The sequence below is a fragment of the Neopsephotus bourkii genome, unplaced genomic scaffold, assembly GCF_033783945.1.
Source record: "Neopsephotus bourkii isolate Nb327-2 ecotype Australia unplaced genomic scaffold, CSIRO-AGI_Nbou_v1 NB_1574, whole genome shotgun sequence".
Classification (NCBI taxonomy): Eukaryota; Metazoa; Chordata; class Aves; order Psittaciformes; family Psittacidae; genus Neopsephotus; species Neopsephotus bourkii.
The window spans coordinates 6,733,144-6,748,113 of NW_026902050.1; the positions used below are offsets into that span (position 1 = coordinate 6,733,144).

Consider the following 14,970-nt stretch of genomic DNA (forward strand, 5'->3'; position numbering starts at 1 on the left):
ACAAAAAGAAAAACAAACAAAAAAAAAACCCCTCCTCTATTTTTCTTTTTAACCTATCATTAAGCTGCAGGTTTTGCACATGCAGTGTAAAATCAACTGACTTTTGAAAGAAAAGGTGTCATCAGTATATTTGCCCAATGGCACTATTTGAAATATGCTTCACTGTGCAGGTACATTTTCTGCATTTGTCTGCCACTGCTGTACTTTCTGATCTGCTACTTTTATTTTTATGGATTGGATCCATAGTATCAGTTACTTGGTGTCTTCATTATTAATAAAAGAAGGATAAAGTGCATGCTGACACTTCTAACTAGGTGATGTTTTCAGGGAGGGAGGCGGGGTTGGAGAGCTCAGTAGAAACAGCTGTAAAACACGAGATTCTATCTTGGTTCAGTACAAACATTCCAGTCTTTACTTGGGCGGGGGGGGGGGCGGGCGAGGGAAGCTTTCATTAAGCTTCATGTATTGTTCAGGAAAAGATAGACATTGCACTGGTTTTTCATGGAAAAAAAAATAAAATCCACACACAACACATTTTCTCTAAGTCATTTTTCCAAGTTCACTATAGATAGAAGAAAAAAAGTTGCAATATTTTAAAATTAAACTCCTGTGACAGAAAACCATAGGCTGTTTTATTCAGTCCATGTGACTTTTAAGAAACCACTTGCTATAGAAACTAGAGCCATTGTTTCTGGCTATAGATGTAATAACACAAATACATCAACAATTTTCTGTCTTTACTAGTAGCAGTGCACCAAGAAACTAAATGCAGAAGACTTCAAAGTTTCCTGTCTTTATTCATTTCAGGCAGCATCTTGAGTAAAACATAACTGGTCATTAGTGTGTGTCAGGGAAAGACTGCAATCTGTTAACTCGTAGGGTGTAAACTTAAAATCCCCGGACCCAAATTGTCAGATTCAGGCACATATGTAAAGCAGATTGCATGAAGAAAACACAAGGTGAGACGTTATAGTGAAATAAATAGGATTGAAGGGAAATCCTAATTACATGGAACAAAACCAGAGGACAAAGCATACTATCATTCTAAATAGAGGCCTACTATACATGACAGAATTTTGATACCTCTACTGAAAATAAACTGTAGAAACGAGAAAAATGAGAAAATGAGAAAAATCCATAATACAGCCAAATAGGAATGAATTACTCCACAACCTCCTGATTCTTTAATGAGAATTTATATTCTGATTTGGATCACAAATATTTAAAAGTAGTATAGTTTTCCCACATCTCCCTTAACCTTCAAATTGGAAATCAATTAAAATAATGGGCTAAGAGAATGTTTTTGTTGACAGCAAAGATGCAGAGTTACTTAATTTGCACTTTCCTGGTGATAACCTAGGAGCGAACGTATCTGGCTTTTGGCAGTGTTTGTTTTCTTTTGTTAAAATTAGTTTCTGGAACGCCAGGGGTCTTTCCCATACAACAGCAGTCCTTATGTATTACCTGGGGAACAGCACTGAAATCACTAGCACTATTAGTACCGTTTACATCACAGTGAAGGTCATGCTGTAACAACTGATAACTTCATGGCTGCAATCTTAGTTGCTGCAGCTGCCTCCATATAGAAAGGTGGGCATTGCTATCCAGCTCAGCCAGGGTCACAACAGGAAGAACCTGATCATGCATTTCTATCACCCAACAGTAGAAACAGATTACTAATAAGAGCAACACAGCTCATCAGATGCTCTTCCCCAAAACTGCAGCACATGAGTAATAATTAAAAAGTATGCATGCAGATGTATTCCAAACATCAGCAAAAATCTAACTTAAGACCTTGAAAAGCTGCAGTGTGCCACAGGTAGAGAACTAGCAAACCCAAAGCTGTATCAACACACAGCAGCAAATGACACATTGGGTTTAAATGATGCATATGAACTTGAGGAGCACCTCAGTGCCTTCCCCTTCCGTACCTTCATAGCTCAGTAGGAGCTGGAGCTCAAGGACCTCATGCCTGGCCACACACTGGTCAAGAGACAATGTGGAGCATGCTCTGTTGGTGGGTATTTATGTGCATGCTGATTGGCTGCCCAGGCAAACTGTGCAATCTGATTGGATGGGAATCAAGTGTATTTCAATTTGCTGGTGGCCTGCAGCTTCTGCACACGAGAAGCCTAGGCACAAGGTCTGGAAAGTTTGGTTGTTGTCAAGCCAAGCTTGTGGTTTTAGGGAATCATATAACCAGCTATGCCAGCTTTGCTCACCCAAGAAGAGACAGGTACATATCCAGCACCTATAAAGCATTAAGCACATCTGCATGTTTTTCTATCAGAGGCAACTCAGAAAAAGATTTAGAGATGCTTTCTAAACCCTTAAGAGATATGGGTAGCCATGAAATAAAATGAAGCAAGCAATGAGGACAAAAAAAAAAAAAGATTCATGCTCTACAGATTGTGAAAGAATTTATTTTTTTTTTAATAATAATTTTACTAGGTATCTTTCCCCTCTAAAGTGCATTTCTTAAACGAGAAACAGGAGAAAGGACAAGGAAATATTTAATATTTCATCTGAGCTAGTTATTTACCAAGTTGATGTTTGAAAGACCTATTAGAAGGAAAAAATATTCCATTCGCTTGTAATTCCTTACTTGTTTTTTCACTTGTTTCAGTCAGGATTGCAAGTCAGGAACCAGAATCTGCAGCCCTCAGAGACTGGAAATATAATCACAAATAAGATTATTTCTTAGTACTCTAGTGACCTGTACTTATATATCCTCTCTTCCTGGAAAGATGATACTGTAAGCACTTCCTGTCGCCTGTGCAGCCACTAGTCCATGGTGTTCTTGCTCATGCATGGTGCTCCTGATAACTGCATGAGGCTTCTTGATTTTCAGAGCTACTGTCACTCCTTCCTGCAGCCAAGGCTTACTGCTGTAGTTTACTCTCTACAGAAACAACCCAGTGTCAGAAACATTCTGGTGTGAGGCTAGACTAAATGAGACATATCACTAACCTCCTGCCTGTCATCGTCCCTACTTCTTGCACAAAGAGGGCTTAGCCTTGTCTTAGATTTGCTATTTTCTCCAGGTAAGAATTCAGACATTTCTTGTACCTTCAGCTGTCACTGTTCATATTGGAGCTTTCAGCTGTCTAAGAGCTTTCAGAAAGCTGCTTTTCACACACCCAAGGAGCAGACACACTTTGTAGTATCACACCCGCAGGCATGGCTCTTGCTCTGGAGCTGAGTGACCCAGCCCTGAACTAGTGACATTGATGGATCTTTTCTTTTTCTTTAGTTCCTGGTTTCTTGTCCCTTTCTTCCTTCTACAGTAAAAGGAGCAAGTGAAAAATTGGCTTCCTCAGGGTGAGGTGAAATCAGCACATTGAATGTACTGGTGGCTAGCTCAGCTGAACCCCCCCACAATGTGCATCGGACTTGGAGAAAAAGTGCTTGTAGCCTGTACTACTGACACCCCTCCCAAAATGCTGTGGCTGCTGGGGGGAGCTGCACATCAATTTAAGGGAAATTATAACATTTTAAAACATTTAAATACTCAATTGTTTGTCTTGAAACTACTTTTGCGAAACAACCAAAGGAAAACCAAGTACATTATTGCTATTTTGCAGTAGTGTAGCAGGCTGAGATTTAGCATCTGCACATGACTGAAAGCACAGAAGAGGCAACAGATGCCTGAACCTTGAGAAGGCTGGTCTGAAAATTAAAGCGTAGGTGCTGTTTCTGCCTTCAGCCTGTGCAATCGCTACCAAAAGGCACCAGTTTAGCATCAAATGACCATGCCACTTGAGCAGGAGAAATTTGTCCAAGGCCACTGCTCTAGTCACATAGAGAAAGAACTAGAGCAAATTTTTGACCAATACTAAACTAAATTTAAGCTCCAAAAAGTTGCTAAAAAAACCTAATTAACATGGAAATTGCTCTGAAAGTGGAAAGCATTATATAAGTGCAAATTATTTTGAACTGAAATTGAAGTTCATTTGACAATGAACTGCTGGTTCTGAACATGTAATTTTTCCTATCTGAAGACTGACACAGACACTTTTTATTTTTCTAAAATAAATCCTACTCCAAGAGTGAAAGTAAAAGCTGGTTAAATACACTGTCAGAGAGGAGAGAGAGCATGCCTTTCCATATACATTACTTGAATCTACCTTGCATGTACCCACTGTTGAGGTGCAGAATCACTGGGCTCATGGGACAAAACTACCTCTTGCTTCTTCTTGTATGAAATGACATCCAGGAGACAATAACAAACCTTTTCCTCAGCAACCCCCATCTTAGTTGCTTGTCTTTTACGTGGGTATATCCCTTGGCCCAGCTCATAGTTTCAGCTTTATAGTGGTAATCTCTTGGTGGGGTTTGGTCTTTTATAGACACTTAATCCAGAACTGTGTGGCCACAGATACTTTGTTTAGGTTCCTCTTGTCCATGAGTTCAAGCTCTGGACAAATAAACTCAGTGTGGTTTTTTTTATTATTCTTCCTTGGCAGCAGCAATGGAACAACTGAGAGTTTGCAGGCCCAAAGCTTTGGTGCTGGTTCATCTCAAAGACATGCAGCATCCATGAAAGCTCAGACTTGTTTAAATAATACTGTAAATAAGACTTGCAGATACTTGAAATTATTCTTTCACCTTGCTCTCAAAGTTGATGTAGCCTGACCTAGGCAGTCATGGTCATCCACGTAGGGTGGGACAGAACTGTTACCACTGAGATCTGTACCTGCCTTTCCACTGGTAACTCTAATGTATTTAAATTGGGGTCCCTGCTCCTTGATGAGGAATGGCTGTTGAGGAATATTGTTTGTGCTATCTGAGAGCAAGCAGAACCTCCTCAAGGGTGGTTGTTGTCACCATGTGCAAGAGCTACATCTCCTGGCTCTACCAGAATGTCTTGCAGAATTGTAGCAATTGCAAGGGTTTTCTCTCCCTGACTTCTTAGGCATGTGGTTTGCAACAAGATCCTGTTTCTTCCTCAGGAGTTACTGTTCGTAGAAAGATGAGTGACTAAGCTTTGCTTAGAGAATTGGAGGAACATCAGGTCTACTTCTCTGTAATTCTACAGATGTTGCACACTTGAAAATAAGGAAAACCATCAGATCTAAACAGATAAGCACACTCATTTATGTTGCTTTAATAACTTACTGACTGGCCAGCTATTGCTGTAACTGATGAGGTAGTTCCCATCTTTCAGGCGTATACTTTTGCTGTTCAGAAAAGATTACACAGTTTAGTTGACAACATTGCTGGAGATATGTTTTGTTACTTTTTTTAATTACTATCATCTATTAGGGATGTTTGCCCCTTCCAGAATGGATAAATGAATTAATACAAAATGCATATAGTTGGATCTAGTATTAGTAAAAAAAGTACTCTCTGTGCAAAAAGGATTATTTTCCTGCTTCCTTTTCAAACATATATTGCATCTTCTGATTAAAAGAGAAAAGAAGAAACCTTTAGTTCACAATAAAGCAAGCCTTTACCTCACATACTCTGGAAAATATATAAAGCTCCACCAAAAAGAAAGGAATGACCAGGAGATGTAGATGTGGACTCCACTGAAACCCTGAGATCTGCAATTAGTTCTACCAGTGATAAAAAAAAGGTAAAAAAAAAAAACAGTGGAGAAAAGGCTCAGGATTTTCGATATAATGATATTACTATCTTAAGAGAGACATTACCAATAGAAGATAAAGCATACAGTTTCTTCAGTATAATTTTCAAGTAGGGGATTAGATTTCCTTCTAACTCATATCTATTTATGGCTGAACACAGTTTAACATATGTTTATTTCCAAGGAAAAATGTTAAGCAACAATACAAGGGTGTAATTGTAGTGAGCATTCAGTGTAACAAATGCTTGTTTATAAACCAAGACTGTATGCTGGAAACTTTCTCCTGAAAGTTCAGTACTTTGTATCAAAGTCACATCTTCTGAAAAGTAGCATCAAAGTAATTCGGCTCATTACGGTGGTGTTTCAGTGAAGGCAGCCTGCTACGTCTCTGTAAATTAAAATTGAATAAATATTATCAATTTTATACTGACTGTATTGAAATTATATTATAAAATATGTGAGCCAATGTAGGGAAATATTTAATGAGATGGAAGAGATGTCTGTCTTTAAAAAAACAAGAAGCTTGGTTTACTTTCCTATTATGATATTTAACAAATAATGAAGTTACCATGAATACAGAACTTCAAGGAAAGTAGATCGCACAGTGTGGTACTGAAGATAGTAGCATAGGACTTAATTAGTACTATATAGTATTTTACTTAAACAAAATGCCCAGTCAGGGCCCTTCATGAAATACAGGTCCTGAGGACATCTGCAAAATTATCACAATATGTATTTTTGATATGTACTTATGTCTATATAAATACAATTGTTAGGTGTTCTTTAATACATACCCCACATAAAAATGACTGATCTTTCAGAGGTGACTGAAATTTTCATTTGATTGAAAACTGTTTCAGTGTTGCTGAAATAGCCTGGGTTTGTGTGGTTTCTTTTCCTGAAATACCACGTGATTTTATGTATCTTTTCAGTTTAGTGTCAAAAGTCCATAAACAAACAAGAGTTACCCATTGATACTAGAGTTTCTTATGCAGTAAGATACCACTGACTCTTAATCATGACCTCACAGTAACAGCCTTGATTTGCCTGTTTTATAACGTTGTACTTATTTTATGATTTGAAAATCAATATAAAACTGTAAACATAAGCATGACTCATTTTATAGGCATATTCCCTAAAAGATGCTTACCCATTATTTTTAAATGCTTGCTGTTTTATGCTTCTATTTCCTGGAGTTATTCAGAGAAATAACTAGAGCTGGGAAGATGCAAAGCTACTACTTTTATTAATAATGCAAGAAATTGTGACATCTACAACTTGTACATAGTTATTTAGAGTATCCAAATGCTCTAAAAGTACTGTGTAGGTTTTATATGAATATTATTCTCTTGAAAGCTTTAACAGTCTGGGTTTTCAACCAATCAAGTTATCTCAAATTATTACTACAAACTCAGATATAAAATAAATAAAGGTGTAAACTTTGTACAAGCTGAAGTTTTTTGGGTTTTGTTTCTATTTTGCATACGTATACGCATTTTTTTCTGTTGAATACATGCTTTGAATTACAGTATATTCTTTATTCTAGTCACTGAAATATAACCTTCATGATCAATACAGCATCAGTTTTTTAGTTGCTCTCACTGCTCAGTTACCCTCATTGGATGTTCTGATCACACACAAATCGGTATCATTTACTAAGGTTTTCCAAATCTGCAGATAGGAAATTCTATTGAATAATACTAATTACTATTACAAAGGAGACCAAAAAAGCCCCAGAAATCTGACCTTTAGGATTGTAAGTAATTTTTTAAAACACATTTGGTAATTTTGAGCATTTTTTGCCTACATAACTTGTGTGAGTTCTTACTTTTCATCAGTAACATGCACAATCTGGCACAATATGATAAAATGGTAAGCGAGTCCACCAGTAAATCATTTCAGTGATTTTTCTGAATGTTGCAAACTGCTTTACTAGCTGTAAACAAACTTATTTCATTGAAAGGATTCTTCTTACATCCTGTTTCTATGAAATGCTACACAGTAGTCAGACCTCGCTTTGATGGAGCTTTGTCTGTCCACAGGGATGTGCCCATATGAAGTCATGTGAGGAACCACGCCCTAGAAAAGCACCAATCTGAAAAAGTCTTTCTGCTTGTGACTCTGTTGTTACGTGGTTATAGTATCTTAACACAAAAAGAGGAGGTGCATCACATCTTTGTTTCTCTTTTCAATGACTGTTCTGCAATCTCCTGCTCAAATTTGCTTGACAAAATATTTAAAATAAAACATGATTATCCATAATACCTTCAAGACTAGTTTCATTCAGTGTTCATCAGTGATGCAAGCTGACATTCATAGTAACTAAGGAATAAGTTTAGCCCCCAGACATGCATGTTGCATTCAGTTTTATCAGTATTTCCTACAGACATGTATTTGCTTTGACTTAGAGGGATGTAATCTGTTCAGTTGGGCTAAAACTTACATGCAGTTTCTATGATACTGGAACAAAGATAATAAGTGGCAGCACCTTCAGGCTACAGTGCAGATGTGTATGTGCAGTGCTACTGCTTTCTGCCAGCCGTGCTTTCCCATTCCCTGTTGCTGCAGGTGCTCATTCTTGTCCCTCTCTTTGACACCTAGGGAACATCCAGTTGCTTAACAGATACATCTCACAGGGTATTTCAAAGGTAGGAAAGCTACTGCAGAAACGTTGGCCCAAATACAAATTCCACCCAAGGTGGGAGGAAATAATTTTCACACTGATTTACTTTTAGGCTGAAGAACAGGGATTTTTCATCTCTGACTACTGCACTGGAAAACAATGCAAACATTATTTCAAACTCCTAAAGACAAGGTGAGGTTATTAATCAGATACAAAACATTCTTTCCTTTCTAATTTCTTTTCACTCCAGCTGGCAGCATACTGTTTTGAACAGAAACCCCCATCCCACCATTTTTACCGATGGGCATTTCCCAGCATTTCTGCAGAGCCACTGTGACCACAGTGTCACTGGTCCCCACCTGAGTTTCTCCTTCCCTGCTCCCCATTTCTGCACCTCTGTTCTTTGGACCATAGTATTTCTGTATCTGGTTGTTGGGGACTAGTGTGTCCTCTTTGGAGCAGAGGACACAGCTTTTATGTTCTGCTTTCCATACAGAGTTCTGCTTTAAAAAATGTATTAACAGCATTCTATAGATGAGGAAAGGGAAAATATACAAATTTTTCCAAGTGGCTGATTTAGGCTAAGACATAGATCTCATTCACATACCCCACCCCACCTTGGGCCAAGCCAAGTCTTACTGTTTTCCTTCTTGCGAAACATCTTTTTTTTACTTGCAGACTTAAAGCAAAGTGATGAACTCTTGACTACAAGAAAACCAGTGGCTAGGATAGTAAATAAATTTTCCATGTCACACTGCTGCATCTAAAATGAAAAACTAAAGATGACAGATCTCTCATTACTTTGTGTTGTTTCTTATGTAATTTATGAACCTACATTGAATATGTTTTGAGTCATAAATGTGATTTGCATCTGTATTTGACATAAAGCATGCAAAGGACAGTTCAAAATATCAACGTTAGTCATTTATGTGCAGAGTTATCATATGCATTATCATAGACAAGGTTGAAGGGACCTTAAAGATCAGCTGGTCCAACCTTTGTTGCCAAAGCATGGCCTATACTAGACGGCCCAGCACATTTTGCTGGAGAAGACTAAAGTCAACAAGAACTAATCTAAAGCAGCCCAAGGAATAACTCAGTCATCAGCATTTGTATGCTTTGCCGTCTACTTTTTTTAACTGAGAACATTTTGTATTGTCACTTGATTTTTCTATTGTATGCAACAAACTGGGCCTGTTTCATCATGACAGACTGAGGAGAAATTCTATCTTGGAATGTATACGGACAGAATTCTGTTTTATCATAGATATGTTTGTATGCCATGCTACTAATCACTAAGCACAACTGTTACAGTAAATAACATTTAGCATGAAATAATGCAGTGTCATAATAAACATGCAGCGGGCTAAACATCTATTTAGTTACTTATACTGAGGATGCTGAGACTACTGGTGATGAGGTGCACTGATAAGGAGCAACATCAAGTACTGGGGACCAGGGGTCATGGGTTCTTTGCAAATTCCCAACTTCTTCCTTTTGCTAAAAAGACACTTAAACGCTACCATAAAATAGTTTTATAATAAATTCTAAGAGCTCTGTCTGAATAAAATAATATCTGATCTTCACTCCATTAAAGCTACTCAGGGCAGACCAAAATAATCCAAGCCAATATATCCAATGAAAATGTGGGCATACCTCATCATTGGTAATATGAACACAATGCCTCCATTCAGGGTAATTTTTCACCAGATGCAGAAACTGCTCTCAGCAGTCTCTCTAACTGCCTCCTTAAACCCAAACAGGAGCACTAAGCAAGAGCCTGGTCTTTTCTTGTAGTCTGTATTTCTGTATTGAAGTATGTGAGATACCATCCACTGAAGGATGAAATACAATCTCTCTGTAAAGCATCCAGCATAGCAAAGAGTTCTGAACTGTAAAAAATACAGGAATCAATTTTCACTCTTAAACCAGAACTAAAATGTTACTTTTTAATTTCAGAAATATGTTGTATTTCTATACAATGCTGTACAAAAACTCAAGGACTGCAGTTTTTGATATTTCATGAGGTTAACTGGGAATCCCCTCTTTATATAGAGCTGTGCCAGTGCCCAACAATGGTACTATTTATTTCCCATGCCACACAAGATATATTTGAAAGGTCAGCTGAAAGTGAAAATACCTGTATGTTACTTCTCCACTGCTCCTTACAATATTTATCAGTATTTGATAAAAGTATCGTCCAGATCTTCCCTTGTGCTAGCCTTTGAGCAAGTGCACAAGTCTAGAGTTTCTGTATTTTGGTATTTCATTGCAAATATTTACCTCATCCTATAATATTTCTCAACAGACAGCAGCAATGTATATTTTCACTGTGCCTCCATGGTACAAAGATAAGCATTCTACAGAGAGGCAAACTACAAATGTGATATTAAGGGATTTATCTAAATCCACACAGAAAATCAGCATCAAGGGCTAGGAGGTCCCATTTGCAAGCTCCTTGCTTACTTGACCAGCTCAATAGCAAGGACTTGTCTATCATTTTTTATGTAATTATAGAAGAAACATTCCAGCAATTTTTGATATTGCCTACACTTGCTATTCTGGTAAGAGTATCCACTAGCAAAGGAATATGATCTTCCACAAGGAACTTCTCTCCTTAATACACCCAACCCCAGTCATCCGTATGTCAGCCATAACATGTGACCAAATTAGATGTAACTTCTGATCACAGTTTTCAAAACCGACTGTAATAACTTGTGATGATATGACACATTTCACAAGATCTTCAGGAGATGGATAAACAGGAATGTGTACCAAATTGCCCATAAAAAAAGAACTAGTCACCTCCCCTAAAATAGTTATACTTAAAAATCTTGGGTTCTGATCTTAGTTTTATATTGCCAGCCTATTACTTTAGCCTTCTTTGCAAAGCATGTGGTAGTAACCTAGAGGCATCAAATCCAATCTATGCACATCGCTTTGAATATATTTTTTATTTTCTCTGTCATCCTTCAGAATGAGGCCATCAGCCAAGTTCATTATTGAAGATATACTCATCTCTTCTGAGTTACAAAAAAGAAAACAAAACCAAAAAGCAGACACAAAATTACTAGAAATGGATTCATACTTATTTTCAGAACTTTTCTGACTCGTAGCAGTTCCTCTTTTCCTGCCCTCCTTGAGCGTGTATTTAATCCACTTTAAAAATGCACTTCTCAAATATTTTTTTCTTCAAACCCCAAATTGTTATTTATGCAAAAAGTAATTGACAGCCTCCCCTGAAAAGCTTGCTTGAGGGTTTTAGATGTATCCTCTCTCTCAAACACAATAAACTGCCATCTTCTCTTATTGCTCTTCTGTGTGCATATACAGGCTACTGTGAGGGCTCTGGAGCACACAGCAAACACTACATTATTATTTATTATTAATATTATATTATTATTATTATTTTATTGTTATTATTATATAAAAGAGGGACTAGTCTTTAAGAACCTGTACTTGGCTCCCAGTTGGTTTACAGCAACATTCAAGGAGTCACATTTTTTTCATGTACCAAGTAATCACACAAAAAAAATCAGTTTAGAGGTTTTGTTTTCAAATTAAAATTAGACATTTTTTCAGTGGAAAATTTTTGAAGATGAAAAAACTTCAGCAACTGAATCACTATTTTAACTGCTCAGAACTTAACTCTTTCCCATCAAAGCCTCACCTGAATATCGAGAGTTGTCAGTGATTTATTACTATAACTCAGTATTTTGATAAGTTAATATTTTGATAATAATATATTATTTTTTTTTAATTTCTATGTAATTCTGAAAATCCCTTCACTACAGAATGAAATGCTAGTAACATAGTTTTCCCATTTTATATATATGCAATGTTTCATTAGATAGTGTATCTGGACATCTAATAACACATTATACTAATAATATTTTATGAGATTGGAAATCCTTGCTGTCTTCCCCATGGATATAGGAAACAGGGAACAGAAGTTTAGTCCCAGTTGAATTCTAATTAATCTTAAATATCTAATTAATTTTAAATGTTTAGATACAACACAATCACCCAGTGCTCCAGGTAAGATTAATGGGTTGGATAAATCTCTCCCCAGGAATGTTTTGCTCTGCTTAAGACACAAACCTCTTAAAATTACCTTCCTTTCCTACATACTACTTGGGGAACAAATGGCATCACATTAAATTAGGATGAGTCTCTACCAAAATGATTTACAGAAGGAAGTGGAGGAAAAATAAAGACCATCAGAGGAAAAATTGGAAGCTGTCTCATATTCCAGACAAGACCTTGGTGGTCAGTACCTGCTTATTTGTTAATAAAATTTATTATATAGAGCTTTATTATTACTAGTACTATGAAAAATATATCCTTTTTTATTTTATTTTTATACAATATTCTTTTACAGGAGTTTACCACATCACTAGCAATAAAACAGTGAGATTTCAGGTCCCCATTCAGAAAAGCACGCATCAGCTGCTTACCCATAAGCTATACCTGCTGTCTCTGGATTGAGCTTTGCTGATTCAGGATGGTGTTTCGAACCAAAGGCCAGGATTACACACGTTCTATAAATATGACCCTATGAACAGGGTGTACAAAATCTGGGGAGACGCTGAACAGCAAGGAACAAACTCATGGCTCAAGAGACACCACAGAAGAATAAACTGATGTGCCCATCCAAATGCCAGCAATACTCCTAATGAGAGTATCTTTGTGCTCCGTCTGGGCCATAAAGCTGCTATGGTTTCCCTGACACTGCTGTCTCTGCTCATTGCCTTCTTTTCTAACCATCACAACTGCAGCTTCCGAGTTCAGCCACTGCATCTGAAAAGCCACATCTAACATCATGCCATTTTTTTTTTCTTTCTTCTTTTTTTGTTAACATCAGCACTCAGCTCAATCATTAAGTGTTTTACAACAGATAATTAGTCTTTGGAACCCGCCTTTAAGACATATTGTTTTCACATGAATTCTATGAGCCTAATTCCTGTAAATACATAGCATATTCTAGCAGAGTGCCACTGTTCTTTTACACTTAACAATTACTTTAAGAATTGGTTTAAGTAGGATTAGGTAAAGGAAATATCTAATGGAATTTGTCTGCCTGGTTTGCTTGTTTTTTTCTTTTTTTTTTTGTGTTAGTTTTTTTTTGTCGTGTGTTTTGTTTTTGTTTCTTCTGAACACACAAGGACAGGAGCAGGTTTTAGGTGGGCAAATAAGCTTGTGCAGAAGTCAGATAGGAGCCTGTGGAGTCCTTGTGAGTTAAGAGCCCACCCACAGGCCAGGCAATACAGGCACTATCAACAAACATCACATGGCAATAGTTTCAGCTTTTTGCATTCACACAGGAAAAAAATAACCACCTGTGTGAAAAGGAAGAAAATTGCCATGTACAAGGTCAGGCTTCTCACCAGCACTGAACAGCCCAAGTACTTTGCAAGGTTGATGCCAGCTCACACTAGCTGAGAAGCTGGGATTATTCATCTTTATTTTTAAGCTTAACAAAATACTAATGGATGCAGGGAAAGCCCTCCAGAGAAATGGCTACACCAGCAGCTACCAAACATCTTTGAATCACCTCACCAGCATTGCTGTGCTGAGAGCAATGGAGCTGCAATGATTTATGCCAGTGGTGCCTTAGGTGGCTTAATTTATTTGGATGTCTATCTATAGCAACACCATGATTTTGTATGTCTTATCTTCAAACCACACTGTTCCTTTCCTAAATATAAAGTGGCATGGCAAAATTCAACTATACAAAAGGCAGGGTGGTTTACTGTTTCTTTAGAACAATAGTGAAAGTAGTCCAGGTTCATTATACGTTAAATTCATCCTGCAAGGAAGAGATCACTACAGAGCATGGGGAAATTTGCAAACATCATCAGTCTTTTACTGGCTTCAGTTTGCAGGCTTCTTGCACAAATGGCTGCTTCCCTGAGGATATGGACATCTAGGCATCTTCTTTAATAAGCGATATCAGAAAAAACTTATTTCCCAAAGTCTCCAGATGCTCAGCAAAGCAGCATCCTGCTGAGCTCTGTGATACACTGGGCTCAAATTCCAGTGCTGCTCACTGAAAGAAAAAAAACAAAAAATTAGCCATTTGAGGATGATGGTCCTGTGTGTGCCCCAGGGACACTGCATTCAAGGGGTTACCTTGACGTTAGGCCTTCATGAGTTAATTAAAAAAGAATAATTGGGATTTTTGCTCCCCTTCCAGTTGTCTTCATTCAGGCAAATATGCTGAAATCACAAAACCAGCAAAAGGATAGCTTTAAAGAGAAAATAGAAGATGAATTCAGCATATCTGCTGCATAAAAATATGACATTTGTGTGGAAATGACCTATTTTCATGAACAGGCAGCTATAAATCACAGAAAGTTTCACTGTAACATTTATGCAAAAGAGATTGGAAAGCACTTTCCCATAAGGTGCTTATTTCCTCCAGATGAAATAATAAGGCAAAGCATAATCAAGAAGCTTAGAAGAAATATTTCACTCAGTATCATACGTTTTAAGCCACTGTGCATTTGGTTTGATTTCCATGATTATTTCATGTTCATTTGTCTTATGTCTTAATGGAAGCAAAGGACTTAGGAAGAAATAATCCTTTCTTTCTCCCCCTTTTCTAATCACATTATGGCTTGCAAATGATGGCAGATTGGCAGCAAGACAGACCCACACTGCTCAAATAAGCATGAAAGTGAAGGCCTGTTCAGTGTTGGAGGCAGAAAGATATTCCTCTACAGTGGCACCAGCCCCAAGCATGTTGTGCCTGTCCCTG

The 14,970-nt window shown here is 37.4% G+C and overlaps 1 long non-coding RNA gene across 1 annotated transcript in view; it reads left to right on the forward strand.

Moving 5' to 3' along the window:
• The window catches only part of LOC133222193 (uncharacterized), a 400,427-nt gene that overhangs the window by 161,273 nt on the left and 224,184 nt on the right, over positions 1-14,970 (forward strand). The window lies entirely within an intron of this gene.